Source organism: Xyrauchen texanus, chromosome 49, assembly GCF_025860055.1.
Source record: "Xyrauchen texanus isolate HMW12.3.18 chromosome 49, RBS_HiC_50CHRs, whole genome shotgun sequence".
Classification (NCBI taxonomy): domain Eukaryota; kingdom Metazoa; phylum Chordata; class Actinopteri; order Cypriniformes; family Catostomidae; genus Xyrauchen; species Xyrauchen texanus.
The window spans coordinates 18395693-18414982 of record NC_068324.1 but is presented as its reverse complement, the minus strand read 5'-3'; the positions used below and the strand labels follow the sequence as shown (position 1 = coordinate 18414982).

At 36.9% G+C, this 19290-nt stretch overlaps 1 protein-coding gene across 1 annotated transcript in view; it reads left to right on the top strand.

Annotated features, from left to right (window-relative positions):
* The first annotated feature begins 3293 nt into the window (after positions 1-3293).
* Positions 3294-19290, top strand: part of LOC127640444 (USP6 N-terminal-like protein) — a 37296-nt gene continuing 21299 nt past the window's right edge. Inside the window, exon 1 of the mRNA XM_052123025.1 lies at positions 3294-3436. The gene's annotated coding sequence lies outside the window, so the exon portion shown is untranslated. The remainder of the gene's footprint in view (positions 3437-19290) is intronic.

Sequence of the window (19290 nt, the reverse complement as noted above, 5' to 3'; positions counted from 1 at the left end):
TTCCAGTGTTTGTCACTAGTGAAGACTGCGAGTGTGTGGAGTTTTTAATTGTATGTTGGGAAACTTGTAGATTTAATGATTATGGTGCTGGTTACGATAGCGCTTTTTGTATTTTCACTCTGCAGAAGACTGAATGTTTTTGGTAGCATTGACTGTTATAGCTTAAAATAATAAATAACTAAAAATGTTACTCATCTTTTCATTTATTAATACACTGGTACATACCTACTGGTTGTTGGAAGTGTATTGTGCCGTAGAAAATATGTAAGTACATTTTTTATAATGTTTTTATTGTGTGAAAATAATTGTAAAAGTTAATTATTTTTACTCATTTTGATTTTCAATACTTTGCACATTAAATACTGTTTAACTGTAAAATTGCATTGACCATAATTGCTGTAAAATATGAAATATGAGCTATTTCTTTCTACTTTGTTTCTCGATACTTGATACTTTATTCTATAAACCTGTGTAATCCATTAATAGCTATTAATACAAACCATTTAAATTATATGATTTGGCTTGTAATTTATATAAGACAACCAACAACTGCTTTACACAACTTATCAGTATGTGGTTTCATACAACAAATAAAAAGCATTACAACATATATGTTATATACATAAAAGATGAGAAAGAAACAGTGGTAGTAGTTAATCATTTTTAAATTTTAAAACAACATTTACTAATTTATATTGTATGCCACACTGGCTGATAAATTACCAAAATCACCAGCAGTATTAGACAAGAACAAACAAAATAATGTGATTTTCGGGTGAGAAGGATAACACTTGGAGGTACACTTGGGGCCAAAAGTTTGGAATAATGTACAGATTTTTCTCTTTAAAAAATTGGTACTTTTATTCACCAAAGTGGCATTCAACTGATCACAATGTACACTGCGTGCCCAATTATTAGGCAAATTGTATTCCTAAGGATTCATTTTATTGTTGAACAAACACAATGCTCTCAGTCAATCCAAAATGAGATTGCACCTCAAACCTGAATGTTTAACAAAGGAAAAGTGAGTTTTGTCTTTCCCAGGGGAATATATAAGTGTGCACAATTATTAGACAACTAAATTACAAAAATAGTAAGGTGCAACAAATAAGTAACACAAAATGTCAATGAAATGACATTGTTGGCCTTTCAAAAATATCCAGTGACCAATATAGCCACCCTTCTTTTCAATAACTGCCATGAGTCTGTCAGTTTCTTGATCTGCTCACAATCAACTTTCTCTGAAGCAGCAACCACAGCCTCCCAAATACTGTTCAAAAATGAATGTTAAGAGTTGGAAAATGTGCATGGAAAAAATTATAAGATCAGAATACTCACTTGCCTAATAATTAGGCATGCAGTGTATAGTCAGGACTTTAATAATGTGAAAAATTACTATTACAATTAACAAAAGAATTTTTCAGAACTTCTTAAAAGAGTTCTCATAAAAAAAAAATCTTCCATGTGCAGCAATGACAGCTTTACAAATAATTGTCATTCTAGCTGTCAGTTTGTCCAGATACTCAGGTGACGTTTTACCCCACAATTCCTGTAGCACTTGTCATAGATGTGTCTGTCTTGTCGGGCACTTCTCATGCACCTTACAGTCTAGCTGATCCCACAAAAGCTCAATGGGGTTAAGATCCATAACAATCTTTTCCAATTATCTGTTGTCCAATGTCTGTGTTTCTTTGCCCACTCTAACCTTTTCTTTTTGTTTCTGTTTCAAAAGTGTATTTTTCTTTGCAATTCTTCCCATAAGGCCTCCTGAGTCTTCTCTTTACTGTTGTTCATGAAACTGGTGTTGAGCGGGTAGAATTCAATGAAGCTGTCAGCTGAGGACATGTGAGGTGTCTATTTCTCAAACTAGAGACTCTGATGTTCTTATCCTCTTATTTGTTGTACATCTGGCCTTCCACATCTCTTTCTGTCCTTGTTAGAGCCAGTTGTCCTTTGCCTTGGAAGACTGTAGTGTACACCTTTGTATAAAACTTCAGTTTTTTGGCAATGTTAAGCATTGTATAGCCTTCATTCCTCAAAACAATGATTGACTGACATGTTTCTAGAGAAAGCTGTTTATTTGTTTACCATTTTTGACCTAATATTGACCTTAAGACATGCCAGTCTATTGCATATTGTGGCAACTCAAAGACAAACACAAACAGAATGTTAAGTTTAATTTAACGACCCAAATATCTTTCATCTGTGTTTGATATAATGGCAAGTGATTTTCTAGTACCAAATTATCAAGTTAGCATGATTACTCAAGGATAAGGTGTTGGAGTGATGGCTGCTGGAAATGGGGCCTGTCTAGATTTGATCAAAAATGACTTTTTTCAAATAGTGGTGGTGCTGTTTTTACACAAGTAATGTCCTGATTATACCTTGTGATCAGTTGAATGCCACTTTTGTGAATTAAAGTACCAATTGCCTTCTGAAACAGCAAAATCTGTACATTATTCCAAACTTTTGGCCACCAGTGTATGTATATACACACACATAAATAATAGTTTGTAATTATTATGCTGATATTAAGTCATCCCAAACACGTTATATAATGTTGAATACTTTCATTTATACTAAAATAAATATATGCTTCACTTACGTTTCACTCTCTGATTATAATAAATTGATGTTGAAAATCTTTTCTTAACGTCATTATGGCTAAAATACACCAATCGCTCGGGTAGGCGGGGGCTCCAGGACGTGATGCATTCTGGGATACACTTAACCTGAAAGACCGCTCTGAAGCGATATTCGCACGAGTGTGGATAAAAGTGTGGGTTAAGTGCACTGAGCATGTATTAGACATAGGACATTCTCGAACACTTCCTATCGCATGCACGCGCACTCAAAATAGTGTGGGTATTGGGACAGGGCCAGTAAATTAAACAAAGCAGGTGTGTCTACATGCGTTTGTAACACCTGGACACAGTATCTAAAAATATGCCGGTCCTGCGTGAGACACTGAAGAAAAAGTGAGACGCGGTGCAGCAGTCAAGGACGTACGTCCAGCGCATTTACATAGGAAAACAATGGTAAAACAGAGAAGACGCATGTAAAAACACGTTCGGTGTGAACGGCCCCTCATACGTTCGCACGTATGTGAGCGAGAGCGCGTTGGCGAATCAAGTCCGGGTCCCCACGACATTGCGTGTTGGTTAAAACGCTAGTGGCCTCGTTTCAAGTCGGATAAAATGTCTAACGTACATGCACTGCTTCAAGTCCACTGCCTATCGGTCTGCGCAGCGTTGCATCATGTTGAACACGCCTAATGAAACTCCTCGCGAACACGCGCACGCACGCACGCACGCACGCGCTCTCATTGCATGCTCAGGTCAGTCAGTTTTTTGGAGTCTCGACTGTTCTCAATGAGCGGCGAAACTATGAACACACGTTATTTTCTAACAACCTGCGCAGAGCGTCTCTTTATAGGGTAAGATATCTCAGTATTGTTTTTATTGTCGTTTTGTCTCACGAGAGTTTGTTTTGGCGGTGAGTGCTGTTACTGCCGCGTCTTCGCGTCAAAACAACGCGAAGTAAAGCCAGATAAAGTCAAGCTTTGAATGCCACTACTGTGCATGAAACAGCTGGAATTACCGTCTTCCTTTTAAATATGGCTAGATGGATCATATCTTAAAGTTACCAGTAAAGAAACTTCATGTAACTTAAGCTGTAAGGTAAAACAAACAAATCAATATCAGTTCCCTTGGGTTTGATAGCAATAAATCCACATTTAAACGTCAGTTTTAACGTATTCTTGTGTGTGCATGCTATAATGAAATTACTGTGACGTAAGAGACTTTATTAGTATGTGATAGACTTTAATATTGACCATATTATAGCAAATGTGACCCAACTCCATACATGAGTAATTGATGTTTTTAGTGTGTTATCCACCCGTCCATGATGGATTTCCAATAAGTAGTCTGGGCTAAATTCAGCCTTCTAATCGAACAGTTTAAACACAAGGTCCACAATATTGATGGTATTTTTGTATTTAATCTAAGAAATGTGACCCAATTCCAGCATCGCAAAGTGCTTTTGTTCAAAAACATTGTGCCAGACTCATCATAAATGCTGAACGTTCTCATGAGACAGGGTTTCGTGTTGAAACCATGAACTTCTGAAGTACAGGATGTATTGTGGTCACCAGCCTACTTCCTTACCTTGTTTCAGAGCGAGGTGTGACACACCGCTTTCCAGTTAGAGTCGCTCCGCATGCATGATATCAAACTCTTTCACAAATGCCCATATTTAATTAGATTTTTTGCTCTTGTCATTAAATAAGATTTTCTTTTAGAGTGTTGTTTCAAAATACATGTAAATAGGGAAGTGGGCCAATGGAGAGCATGTGTTTCTTTTTCAAAACCCTTCAATGAGAACTAAAGAACCACAATCACACCGACATGTGGGACCTGTTACACATATGCGTCCTCCGAAAGAGGCCATGATGCATGTCAGAGACACTTTTGGGGATTACATCACACATTTCTACCTGTCCGATCTATCAAAGCAGGTTTAAGGGAAGTGTAATGGCTGCAAACTAACTTTTGAACACTTTGGTTTGGCACACTGCTGATTATGCATCCAATACTTCTCTCACAGCTAGATGATCCAAGGAAAGCGAACATGTTGTAGCGTGTTGCCTAATAATAGCTTCACAAAATTTAGTGCTTCTAAAGCTGTGTGGTTTGGGTGTGATGTGAGTCACTCTCTATATCTTGCTTTTTTTTTTTTTTTTTGCCTTATCAGGCTGTTTATAATAATTGAGGTGTTGTTTTGAAGTTGCCTAGATATTTGCAGCTGTCAAAGTTTAAACTTTTGTAATAATAAGTTTGATTTGAGTTTGACATTTTTCTTTGCTGTTCTACCAGTCGATTGTATTTTTTTGGTTTGTGTTTTTTAATGTTTCATCATAGTGGAGATGATAATGACAAAGTTTGTGACATTAAGATGTTGAACGTTCTAGATGCCTTTAAATTCTTGAGAAATACCTCACATTTCTTTTAGTATGCAGAGAAGTCAACTTGAGTTTTCCCAGGGGAAGAATGTGGAGGGACATTGGGTTCATAGGAAATGGGTAGAGTTAGTTTAAAAGAACATTACTATTATTTGTTGATTTGCTAGATTTGGGGGAAAAAACAGTGAGAATCGTTTTTAGTGCCAAGCTGACATACTTCTATCCAGACATAATAATAATAATAATAATAATAATAATAATAAAGAAACAATCTATTTTTCTATATATTTATAAGTTAAGGCTTGACTAAAATGCTTAGATGGCAAAAAAAGATGAACAAAAATGTTTACATGGAAATATTTGTACTATTGCACACTTTTTATTGAATATAGGATAACCGGGTAGTTTGTAAAGGGTTATTTGATATTTTTGTTTTCAGTACTAAACACAGAGCTGTAGTACTATGTAATCGACCCTTCGCTAAGCCCTATCTTAACGTTTTTGCAAGTGACTTTCTCCTGTACTGATGGATGTCCCCAGCGTGAGTTCTTTTATGCATGCTGTAATTAAAACAAATCTTACCTTACACTTCACAGCAGATGTACTGGATGACAGATTATATCACAGTAGGTGCACTGAAGGTCAAAAATATAAATCAAACCTAAATCTAATCCCTTTATTGTTACTTAAACATGTACACAAGAGCAACAGTGGGTGAAAGTCTTGGGTGTCGGTCCAAGCAACATAGTTGTATTACAATTACAATAAACATCTGATTTACACATAAAACAGTTTACACATATTGTTACACCATACAATATACACCTAATAATATACAATATCCACAAAATAAGAAGACTGTATACAATAAAAATACACTGGATGTTGTACCACAGAGCCACATTTGTTTACACTTTTTGGGGAAATCAACTTCATGTACATATGTTTATGGAAATCCTGGAAAAGTCATGGAATTTAGAAATTGTGATTTCCAGGCCTGGAAATGTCATGGAAAAACAAGTTAACACTGAATGTTTTGAAAAAGTCATAGTGTGCTAAGAATTACGTTTTTACTCGTGTAAGCGCTACCAGAGACTGTTGACCAGAGATGGGCTACTTCTATTTAAATGAATGGGAGAAATTGGAATGCCCTACCAAGGAGGATCTAGCACCCAATGGTCAACGTTACCTTACAAGTAAAAGAGCCAATCATGTTTTAGATACAGACAGCGCATGCGTGTTAGCCATGCAAGATGGGAAAATTGAGTGTTTTAGCATTTGTCATGGTGACAGAATCTTCCAGTGCAAATGCAACCATATATACATACAAACATATACATTTAAACATATATACATATAGTCAGGGGTGTAAAGTAACTTACAAATACTCACATTACTGTAATTAACTACTTTTTCCCAAGAATTGTACTTATAGTTTAAAATGTTATACTTTTACTTAAGTACATTTCAAGCGCTGTAACTCTATTTTTAATGCGCTATTTTCCCACCGTCTGTTTTTGCTACTTCCCTGTCCTGATTTTATTTTTATCTATCAACAAGTTTGGCTAGGGAGAGTCCTATGACTCCCATCAAATCAAATCACATGTAAAAAAAACTTAAACGGCAGCTGCAGATCTGGCAGCAAATATGTAGAATTCCTCAAAGCACAGTTTACAGCTGAACATCTCGGCCGCACCTGGAAGGGCTTTTTGCAGCGAAAAAGGCCAATTGCTTGATCGTGTAATGTGAGTTTAACTTGCTCAAGCCATATATCAGCATTAATCCTGACTCCTAATTTAAAGAAATGGGTATCAAGGTAAATTTCATATTTCAGCTTACTAGATTCAGTGTGTCTATGACGTAGCCTGTAATTTAACTCTTTAATTTTAAATATATCACTGAGATTATTGGGCTGCTGTGAGAGATTAATGCAATGTTATCAATAGGGCTGGGCAATAAAATGATCTAGATGTTTATCGGGAAAAGAGAGATGTCCTCTATCAAACTTTTGAGTAGTTTTCTATATTTAGCCTATGTTCTAAATCCAGAATAGGGGTGTTCATTTATGTCAAGTGGTTGCTAGAGTGTTGTGGGTGGTTGTGGTTGCTAGGAGGTTGCTACGCAGTTATTTGGGTGTTCTGGTGGTTGCTAGAGCGTTGCTAGGGTGTTCTGGGTGGTGTGTGTTTGTGGCTAAAAGGTCAAATACACTTTATAATTCCGCCGATGCCAGTCTTGTTGAGGATTTAATGTAAACGCAGTCGTTTATGTCTAAAGTGAACTTAAACAGTAGGACAAATGCCTATTTGCATCAAAATGTTGGACTTGAAGTGTACATGTAACCGAATTGAGCACTGTCTTGTAGGCTATGTCATATAAAGGCTATTAATAAAACAACATTAACAAGGAAATTAGAAAACCACTCACTACTTATTGCCGAATAACTTGAGGATCTTTAAAAGTATTAATATAATAGAATAAAACCGTGACATTTTTAATAATAATATTTTTTTTAAATATTGTTAATTTTTTAATAATACTGACCCCTGAAGTAGAGTGGGTTAATTGGTATAATAAATTACCAGGAAAGTAGAGATGATTAAAACAAATTAATAATTATGCTCAGCCTTTATAAAGATATAAAGTATCAACATTTGCAGAGCAATACTTCAGCAGAACATTCCACCAGTCACAAACTTCAGAAAATTGTAAATCATGCATGAGAATGAGAACACAACTATTTCTTGGCTTCAAAGATACAAGAACTAAATCAATTTGGAACATTGTATCTCAAAAGGAGGACAATGTGGCCCCCCATGTGCTGCTTTAAGAAATAATTCACACAAAATGAAAATTCTCTCATCATTCTCTATCCTCATGCCATCTGTCTATGACTTTCTTTCTTCAGAACAATTAAGATTTTTAGAAGAATATTTCAGCTCTGTAGGTCCCTTCAATTCAAGTGAAGGGGTGCCAAAATTGTGACCCTCCAAAAAGCACATAAAAGTAATACATACAACTCCAGTGGTTTAATCCATGACTTCAGAATTGATATGACAGGTGTGGGTGAGAAACAGATCAATATTTAAGTCCATTTTTGCAAGAAATTCTTCTCTCTGCCCAGTAGGTGGCGATATGCATGAAGAATGTGAATCACCAAAAACACAAGAAGAAAGTGAAAGTTAAAGTAAAGATTTAATAGTTCAAAAGGAATTCAATTTTGATCTGTTTCTCACCACATCTATCATATCGCTTCTGAAGACATGGATTAAACCACTGGAGGCACATGCATTAGACTAATTTTATGCTGATTTATGTGATTTGTGGAGCTTCAATATTTTAGCACCGATCCACTTTCAATGTATGGACCAAAAGAGCTGAGATATTCTTCTAAAAATCGTAATTTGTGTTCTGCAGAAAAAAGTCATACACATCAATGATGGCGTGAGGGTGAGTAAATGATGAGAGAATTTTCATTTTTGGGTGAATTATTTCTTTTCAAGCTGTTCCAAACAAATTTTCCCATGCCTGCTCTACATCTATTGTGTAGGAGATGATGTGCCAAGTGATCCTGCTTATTTAGCATTTTTTTTTGCATTCCTGGCATTGTTTGAACATCAGTTTTATGCTCAACAATAACACTCTGTTGGCATTAAGGTAAAATTAGACCCTACACATAAACTGATTTTAATGTAATTGTTTAATTTAAAATGGTGATCAGTGTAATGAATAACTTTTTAATCTTTTACTTTCTGTTGTCATGTCTCCGTTGTATTTTTTGGAATCAGATTAATGTAGTGTTTAACATAGATAAGTGATGTATTTTAGGCATACATTGTTCATTATAATGGGGTATAGGTTTTGCAAACTCGGTACTCACTACTCATGAGTCCTTTTAAATGAGCTACTCTTTTACTCAATCCCAGAACAACAGCAAAGGACCTTGTGAAGATGCTGAAGGAAATGGGTTGACAAGTATCTATATCCACAGTAAAACAACTCCTATATCGACATAACCTGAAAGGCAGCTCAGCAAGGAAAAAGCCACTGCTCCAAAATCGCCATAAAAAAGCCAGACTACAGTTTGCCAGTGCACATGAGGACAAAGATTTTACTTCTTGGAGAAATGTCCTCTGGTCTGATGAAACAAAAAATTAACTGTATGGCCATTTTGACCATCGTTATGTTTGGAGGAAAAAGGGTGAGGCTTACAAGCCAAAGATCACCATCCCAACCTTGAAGCATGAGGGTGGCAGCATCATGTTATGGGGGTGCTTTGATGGAGGAGAGACTGGTGCACTTCACAAAATAGATGGAATCATGAGGAAAGAATATTATGTGGATATATTGAAGCAACATCTCAAGACATCAGCCAGGAATTTAAAGCTTGGTCGCAAATGGGTCTTCCAAATGGACAATGACACCAAGCATACCTCCAAAGTTGTGGTGAAATGGTTTAAGGACAACAAAGTCAAGGTGTTGGAGTGGCCATCACAAATCCCTGAACTCAATACGATAGAAAATTTGTGGGCAGAACAAGGAGGTCTACAAACCTGACTCCGTTACGCCAGTTCTGTCTGGAGGAATGGGCCAAAATTTCAGCAACTTATTGCGAGAAGCTCGTGAAAAGCTACTCAAAATGTTTGACCCAAGTTAAAAAATGTAAAGGCAATGCTGCCAAATACTAACAAAGTGTATGTAAACTTCCGACCCACTGGGAATGTGATGAAAGAAATAAAAGCTGAAATAAATAATTCTCTCTACTATTATTCTGACAATTCACATTCTTAAAATAAAGTAATGATCCTAACTGACCTAAGACAGGGAATGTTTTCTATGATTAAATGTCAGGAATTGTGAAAAACTGAGTTTAAACATATTTGGCTAATGTGTATGTAAACTTCTGACTTCAACTGTATAATTAGCTATATTTAAACAATTATAATATATATATATATATATATATATATATATATATATATATATATAATAAAAAAATCTTTAAAATGCATTACATTATTGTGGCAGACAAATTGATAACAAAAAAAGTGTCTTTAGAAGGCAATATATTTATTTCCATATTATTGAACATAATCCTATCATTGGCCTACATTCCACGTCAATCAATTTTGCAATTGAATTAGTAAATCTGTCAGAGATTAATATTTTATAATGGCTATTCTTAGGATGCATCAATGGAAATTTGCAACATTTCAACATCTCAAGATCCATACCTTCGGAATTGTGCTTCGTTCAGCTGTGTACATCAACAATATTAGGATGTTTTAGCGCAATGTGTGGACTAAAGAAAATTAAATCTTGAATGATCACTGTGACGCAATCTGACCAGCTTAAAATACTGGACAAATAGCATCCCGTATTGATTCGATATGGGACACAACATTTCAACTTTAAAGACGGGACGATCCCATAGTTTACGGGATGGGTGTCAACACTAGTCACTTGGGAGTTGCTAGCCGGTTGCTAGGGCTTTGATATGTTGTTACTAAAGTGTTCAGGGTGGTTGCTAGGCCATTGTTTGGGTTTTCTGGGTGATCGCTTGGGCATTGCTAGGTGGTCTCTAGGGTGTACTGTGGTTGATTTGAGGTTGTGACGCAGTTATTAGGGTGTTCTTGTGGTTGCTAGGTTGTTCTGGGTGGTTGTTAGGGCATTGCTAGTCTGTTGCTAGGGATTTCTGGGTGATTGCTAGGTGGTTTCTAGGGTGTACTGTGGTTGCTAGGAGGTTGCTACTCAGTTATTTGGGTGTTCTGGTGGTTGCTACAGCATTGCTATGTGGTTCCTAGGGTGTTCTGTGTGGTGCTAGGGTGTTCTGCTAGGTTGCTATGGTATTTGGTAGCACAGCAGGACCTAACGGGGTCCAGCCGATCAGCTAACTTTGACCCTCTGCACCACATGCACCGAAATCAACAGGAAGTGAGGACACAGCTTCCTTTCTCAGTGAAATAAGCTCTCATCAACTATGGAAATTGTCAATAATGCATATGTATGATACATTTCATTAATATTTATGTCAAAGTAGTAATTTCACTAGTGTTTATAAGATTTTTAATTATGCATATAAATGCATAATAAATAAATAAATTGATTTATATTCATATCTTCATTTCATTTCATTTTTAAGAGTCTTTTCAACAATTATGGCTTACACATTAGTTAGTTTTTTTTTATGCGTTATTTATGTATATAATTAATCATACCGAAGTAACACATTAAATTGGCAGCCCTAGAAGAAACATTTGGAATGTTGCAAAAGAGTTTTGGATTTTCATGGAAAAGTCATGGAAATTTACTGGTGAAAATGTGTACGAACCCTGTATGTATGACTTGCTAATACAGTAGTTGTCTCTTCATATTAAGCAGGGATATTGATGATGAGGGGAACTTTTAGGGGATTTAACTGAATGCAAAGCTGTCCATGGAAGGTAAATGTTTGCACTTCCATGCAAACTCTCAGCTGTTTGTATTGGCCTTGCCAGATGCTGCCATTCTCGTCATTGGCTTCTGCCTGTAAAAACAGCTAAACTGACCACAGATCAGTGTTAAAGGCCTCTATTTGTCAGCAGCTTTTCATTGCCCTGCTGCAGCTGACCTACGATAAATTATATTCATGGCGGAAGTGCCTTTGCTGTTCAAATAACTTGTCATGAGAGGCACACATGTACTCTTCTGGCTGATGATCACATGACATTTACAACAGGATTCAACTGTGGATTTAGATTTGCCATTTAGTTTTACAGAGGGAGCTGCACATTTTAATTGTATAAGTTTCCTAAATATGCAATATTTCATGAAATATATGATGCCACGCTGTGGTGTCAAAAACGGGTTAATATATAGAAATTTAAAGGGACATCAGATACTTTGAAATAGTTTTACATTTGGTCTCCAAGTCTAGGTGCTGTGAATGTTACAATTCAGTTTTAAATCAGTTAAAATTGTATTTGTGGGGCTGTCAATCGATTGTTGTATAAAAATATTTAAACTAATTAGTTAGATGCGATGCCAATTAAATGAATACAATTAATCACAATTAGTTGCATATATCAATATTTTCTGAGGAAGGCCCTCAAATTAAGATAATTCAATATATAATATTCAAAATAACGATTAAATAATAAATTGTTCTGCCATAAAACTCAGTGGCGCAAGCTGATGGGTCTCTGAACTTATCTGTTTGCCAATTGGTTTTCTAACAATTGTCTTGTTAACCCTTGTGGTGTCTTTAATTTTTTTTCTACCTAATTTAGTGTTCAGGTCAAAAATGACCAGCCTATTAAACATTTCTTATGAATCTCTCATTATGCTATATTATCACCAAAACATTTTTGTCAACTTATTTTCTTTTAATTAGCACAGGTTTTGTATTTCTGTTTGGAACTTGATAATCGTAGGCCCCCTTGACCTGAGTAAAAAAAGACTTATTTGTCTATGATTTTGGCAACTCGATATTCTAGATAACTAGATAACATGATACCTCAGCTTGAGCTTCCCTTTTGCTTATGAAATGGGTGAGGTGTGTGATTTTTGGCACCAGCTATTGGCCCCAGCTGGCCAGTTGATAGCCCTGGCTCGCGCTGGTCCGCTAGTGGAAAAACAACTATTGATCTGCTTCTTTATGAGATCATGAAAATTCCAAAACAATGTCAGAATATTTTGTCTGAAAGGTGTGATGAAAGATCATATAAGAAAGATTCTATTGGAGAGGGGTCACTGTGGAGCAAAGAAGGTGTGTGTGTGTGTGTGTGTGTGTGTGTGTGTGTGTGTGTGTGTGTGTGTGTGTGTGTGTGTGTGTGTGTGTGTGTGTGTGTGTGTGTGTGTGTGTGTGTGTGATAATGTTGGATGTTTGATAAAGTTCAGGGTAGGATAAATATTCTCTATGAAAAAGAAAGCATGTACTACTCCAGAGTTTGTGTGTGTGTGTGATAATGTTGGAAGGGTGTTGGATGCAGTTCAGGGTAGGATGAAGTTAATCTCTGTGGAAAAGAAAGCATTTACTACTCAAAAGTGTATGTGTGTGTGTGCATGTACACAGGTCAGAGGCCTTTATGTTTGCAAGCACACATGCACATACAGTTGAGTCAGAAAATTATTTATATTTCAGTGATTATTCTCATCATTATAGTTATTATTTTTACATTTATAATTGTTTTTATCAGGGCCAGTGTGAGAAAGCTTCGGACCAGTTGCTAGAACTGTCAATTGCCCGATCGGACCTGTGCTGCATTTATAGCATTAAATTAAATGTGTTGAAAATATAAGGAAAAAACCCCACTTAAATTTCTTAGTGGGATTGCACGTTTTACACAACATTTTAAGTATCCCTACACATTCCGTGTTCACAGTGCGTGAAATCCTCACATTTTTAGTTTTTACATGTTGGTGAAAATTAGGCACTTTCAAGTTCCCGGACATTTCTGGGGGAATCTTCTCCGATCCAACAGGTCCCAGACTTGCTCAATGGGATTGAGATCCGGGCTGGCCATGACAAAACACAAACATTCCTGTCTTGCAGGAAATCACGCACAGAACGGGTAGTATGGCTGGTGGCATTGTCATGCTGGAGGGTCATGTCAGGATGAGCCTGCAGTAATGGTACTACATGAGGGAGGAGGATGTCTTCCCTGTAATGCACAGCGTTGAGATTGCCTGCATGGCAACAAGCTTAGTCCGATTATGCTGTGACACACCGCCCCAGACCATGACGGACCCTCCACCTCCAAATCGATCCCGCTTCAGAGTACAGCTTTGGTGTAACGCTCATTCTTTCAACGATAAACGCAAGTCCAACCATCACAAGTCCGACCATCATGCCTGGTGAGACCAAACCACGTCTCGTCAGTAAATAGCACTTTTTGCCAGGTCTGTCTGGTCCAATGAAGGTGGGTCTGTGCCCATAGGCGACGTTGTTGCCGGTGATGTCTGGTAAGAACCTGCCTTACAACAGGCCGACAAGCCCTCAGTCCAGCATCTCTCAGTCTATTGCAGACAGTCTTGTCACTGATGGAGGGATTGTGCATTCCTGGAGTAACTCGGGCGGCAGTTGTTGTTGTCATCCTGTACCTGTCCCGCAGGTGTGATATTTTGATGTACCGATCCTGTGCAGGTGTTGTTACACATGGTCTGCCACTGCGAGAATGATCAGCTGTCCTTCCTGTCTCCCTGTAGTGCTGTCTTAGGCGTTCACGCAGATTAGCAGGGACCCTGTGCATCATTCTTTTGGTGTTTTTCACTGTGTGTGTGTGTGTGTGTGTATATATATATATATATATATATATATATATATATATATATATATATATATATATATATATATATATATACACAGTGCCTTGCAAAAGTATTCAGACCCCTGACCAATTATCTCATATTACTGAATTACAAATGGTGCAATGAAATTTCATTCTGTTTGAGGTTTTATTTTAAAGTTGTGTGAGTGTGTGTGTGTGTGTGTGTGTGTGTGTGTGTATATATATATCTCATGAAGGAGGGAACAAAATGAATTTATTCACACACATGATGTATTTTCCCGGACAATGAAATACCTGACAGGTAGAGAATGCACAGATGAAATAGGTTCTTTGCCAGAGAGTTGTTGCACTTCACAACTGTTGTAAAGCCATCTTACCTCTCTTTGTCTGACAATGAAATGGCTTAGTTTTGCAGATAAGCCGGTTTTCAGTGCTGCACAATTTTTTTTTTCTCTGAAACCCTCTATCAAATTTCAGCTCTGAATCAAAAATTACACCCAGGTTTTTCACACCAGAAACTTTCTACCTGGCAGAAACCCAAGGCTGTCATTAAAATGATATCCACATCCTTTATAACCAAAGGAGAATTAACTCGGGCTTATCCTCATTTAGTTGGAGAAAGTTTTAGCCAACCAGAACTTAACATCAGCCAGACATTCATACAGAGACTTAATGGAAGTTACCCACAGGTAATGGGGGGCAAGAGGTGAAGAGTTTCCCAATCCTAACCGAGAATGTTCTATCCTTTTAAATATCAGGAGAACCATTCCTAGGCTAAACCCTGAATGCCAACATAGTCTCTGAGACAATCGATGAGGATTCCATGATCGATGGTGTCGAAGGATGCACTAAGGTCTAACAAAATAAAAGCAACACAATTTCCAGAATCCACTCCAAGATGTCATTAGAAACCCTCAGAAGAGCAGACGCTGTACTGTGACTGGCTTAAAAACCCAACTGAAATCAATCAAGAATATTATTATTCACTAAAATTGCATTTAATTGTGCACACACTACTTTCTCCAAGATCTTTGAAATGATTGGTAATTTTGAAATGGGATGAAAATTATTCATGTCTAGGGGATCATGGTTGGCTTTTATGAGAGTGGCTGGATAACCGCCTGCTTAAAACTGGCTGAGACAATGCCAGTGGTCAAACTACTATTTATAATTGATAACACTTCGACCAATGGTATCACCACCTCTTTAAATAAATGAGATGAGACCACATCACAGGGCAAACTGGTAGGCTTCATATGTGCAATTATAACTTAAGTTGTAAAAGAGACACAGGCTCAAAACTGATCATTTGATCTGAATGTACAAAAGGACCAATTTAATAATTTACTATAGGTAGAAAAACAAGATCCAGCATTCTTGTTTTTAAAAACTTGTCGCATGTGTCAACAGAAGGAGTAGGTGATGGAAGAGCAACAGGTTGGAGCACTATATTCACAGTATTGAACAAAACAATATAATTATGAAAATTCTGTGAAGTAATCTTAGAGAAATAATTAGTTCTAGCTGTTTTAGCCGCTCTTTGGTATGTACTTAAGCATTCTTCCAAAATTTCATAAGAGACTTGTAGCTTATCTTTGAGTCATTTACGTTCAGCCCTCCTAAACTTCTGTTTAAGAGCACTGGTAGAACTATTCAACCAGGGCTGAGTGTTAACTTTATTTCTTCTATCTTTAAAAGGAGCCACTGAATTCAATATATCATTTCATTTAATTTCTGCATTTGGCAGACGCTTTTATCCAAAGCGACTTACAGTGCATTTATTACAGGGACAATCCCCCCGGAACAACCTGGAGTTAAGTGCCTTTCTCAAGGACACAATGGTGGTGGCTGTGGGGATCGACCTTCTGATTAACAGTTATGTGCTTTAGCCCACTACGCCACCACCACTCCTCAGAGCATGAAGAGTCAAATTAAGTGACCAACACCTTTGCCATTATACTATCGGAAAATAAAATGAAACTAGAGCGCTTTGCGTTCACTATCCAAATTTGGGAAATTACTAATTTCACTGAGGTTTAAATGAAAATTTTGCAGTCGAGAACGTTAACCAATAACAGTTTCAAAGTAAAAAAATAAATGCTATTGATAGAATAAATAGGCCTGTGATGTAGCCTAAAATAAACCAAATAACATTGAATTAACGTGTTACATTGACTGCAAATTATTTGTATAGTGCTTTTCACAATTCATAAAGCAGCTTTCCCACTCCAAAGCAGCTTTACAAAGAATTGTGTATTGCAAACCTCCCAGTGAGCAAGCTGAAGGCAACAGAGGCAAGTGATATACCGATATATCAGCCAGGCTGATTAATTGGATGATTGGCCATCAAAGCAATGGCCATTGACATTGCCTGATTAACTGAAGTGGCCATTTCACATAGTGTCAGTTCCAAATATTTTATAGATTGTTGAATGGATAATAAACATGTAATAATAAATAATAAACTTGTTTTGAAATATTTTTAGGTACATTTAATTCTGTAAAGAAATATTTCTAGCCTCCTCTTATTTGTGACTTTGCAATTGTATTATATACATCTGCATTATAGTGGTCATCGGCCTACTCTCACAGCGTTATCTGCAGTAGGCCATGAAAAAAAAACATAACGGTTGACCACCACAAACCTCCTTAAGGAAAAACTTTGTATTAACCAATGAACCAATGTATAAAAAAAAAAGATTGCTCATTTTAGTATGTTCCAATGTGAAGCATAATGAAATTGTTTATTTTTGCTTAAAAAGTGCACTAAGAATTGTGCCACAGGTCTTATGTAAAATAAATCTCAAAGAAAAATGGCAGGATACCAGAGCAATTATATTTGAATGCATGTGATTATTTGTTCAGCTTTGCGGGTGACCTCAGTAGATTTCGTTTCGTGAGAACATTTAAAGACTGCTCTGTGCAAACGTTCTTTGGTTTACCTTCACTTGGACAGTGAGGATACATGGTCACAATACATTATCATGATATACACTTTTAATCAGTCTTGATAAAGCTGTTTTAGCAAGGCAGAAAATCAATGCTTATTTCATAGCATTAGCCTTTATTTATTCCGAATATGTCGGCATTGCTCAGTAAAAAGTCGACTTGTAGTGGCCCATATTTGTATTCCTGTTTTTATCTAGCCATTAACTCCCCAGACTACCAGATGAGCCTGCAGTAAATAAATTATGCAAGCTTTGACCCGTTTTCACTGGTCACCTTATGGCAGACTTAGTATTTCTCAAGAAGCATTCTCTCAAAGAATGTTATTTTCAGTAAGATTTTGCAAGCTTTAAAACAGTTTTTTGTTGCTCTGTCTGTTTGGTATGACATCAGGTCTTTAGCTTCTCAAGAGGATGTGGTTTGCAGACAAAAATAATCAGGATTATTTCATTTTTTTCATTACAACAAAAAAAAAAAAAAAGATTGTGTTTATTAATAATTCAGCAACCAAAGAGCATCCAGCACAATAATTTAATAAGAAGTCTGAATGGGAATTTTAAAGGGAAACTTGGGTTGCCATTTATAGTTTTTATGGAGGACAGGTTGTTAAACCGTGAAAACCAGTGAAGACCTTGTTTCTTAGCAGAGCAGTTGTCCGGTGAACTGAATGCTCTTTTGTATGTTCTGAACTACACCTGTCAAAAGTGAATGTAAACCAACAGACCTCAACAGTTTTTAACACATGGTGCCTAGCATCTACTGCAATAGTCTTGTCTTGTTTTTGATTCTACCCCCAACGGTATGGACACAAATCAGTTTTAAGGCATTTAATTGGAGCTTATTCAAATCCACTACCAAGCTTCTCTTGGTTTTCCAAGAGTAGAGCAATTTTTGCTTACACTTTTCAAGAATTTGGTTTGTTTAATTGAGTAGTGATTTAGGAATTTCTCACATTTGGCTTGATTGTCCGAACTCTGAAGCAGTTCTGTTTTCACACTGTAAGTAGGTACTCTTTCATTATTAGTGTGTCATTCAAGAATCCGAGAGTGGGGTCATCTGGCTGGAAGCACAGGTGGAGCTGCGTGTAAAGGTAGCAGTGATAAGAGAAGCACTGTTCCTTTATGATTGGACCAAATGATGTGAAAATTGAGATATACCATATCCTTCATTCATGCTATTCCAACTGAATATTGGAGCACAGTGCTCCAGCTTTTACTTCAGCATGCTCCTTGACAGTGAATTGGTTAGAAATCAGAGTCTGTCATTCAGTCTGTCACCTCTCTTCCATTCTTAATCTGTGAGTGTGACAGACCTCCAAAAAAGGGGTAGGTTTGAAAAGGGTAAACGGTAGGTATGATGCCCCCAACCTAAATCGAATTGGGACTGCCCCTTTTGTTGATGTTTTTTAAGACGTTACTTACAGTACACCTATTACTGGGACAATCAATCTGAGCTTTAATTGCTTGCTCAAGGGCACAATGATGATAGTTCATAAATCACCCATAAAGGGGTTTTAACCTAGAATCTCTCAAAATGTTTCCCTTCCATTTCCAGAACACATCGGTGACTACGATTATATGACCACCAGAACATGGCTTATTGCAAGGTGGTGGCTTTCCTGTTGACATTAACATCAGAGGCGTACTCGTAACACCCTTATACATGAGGCTTGGTCAGTAAGCAGCTTTCTCCACAGCAACTAATTTCCCAGCGACTTTTGTGTAAATTACAAACATGGCATCCAAGGAAGATTTCGCAATTTCATTCCCTGTTGCTTTGCTGTATTACCAGATATTCCCGAGTTTTTGCGGTGTTGTTTCCATAAAGGGTTAGTTCACCCAAATATGAAAATTCTCTCATCATTTACTCCCCTTCATGATATCCCAGCCTTTTGAAGCTCCAAAAATCACAGCATAAATGTCATTGATATGACTCCAGTCATTAAATTAATATCTTCTAAAGCCATACGATCGCTTTTGGTGCAGAAAATATCAATATTATTTAAGTATTAAAGTTCTGATCACATCTTCTTGCATTTTAAGGACCTACTGAGCTGATATATTTTTCTATTTTCTTAATGTGTGTTCTGATGAAGAAAGTCATACACATCTTGAA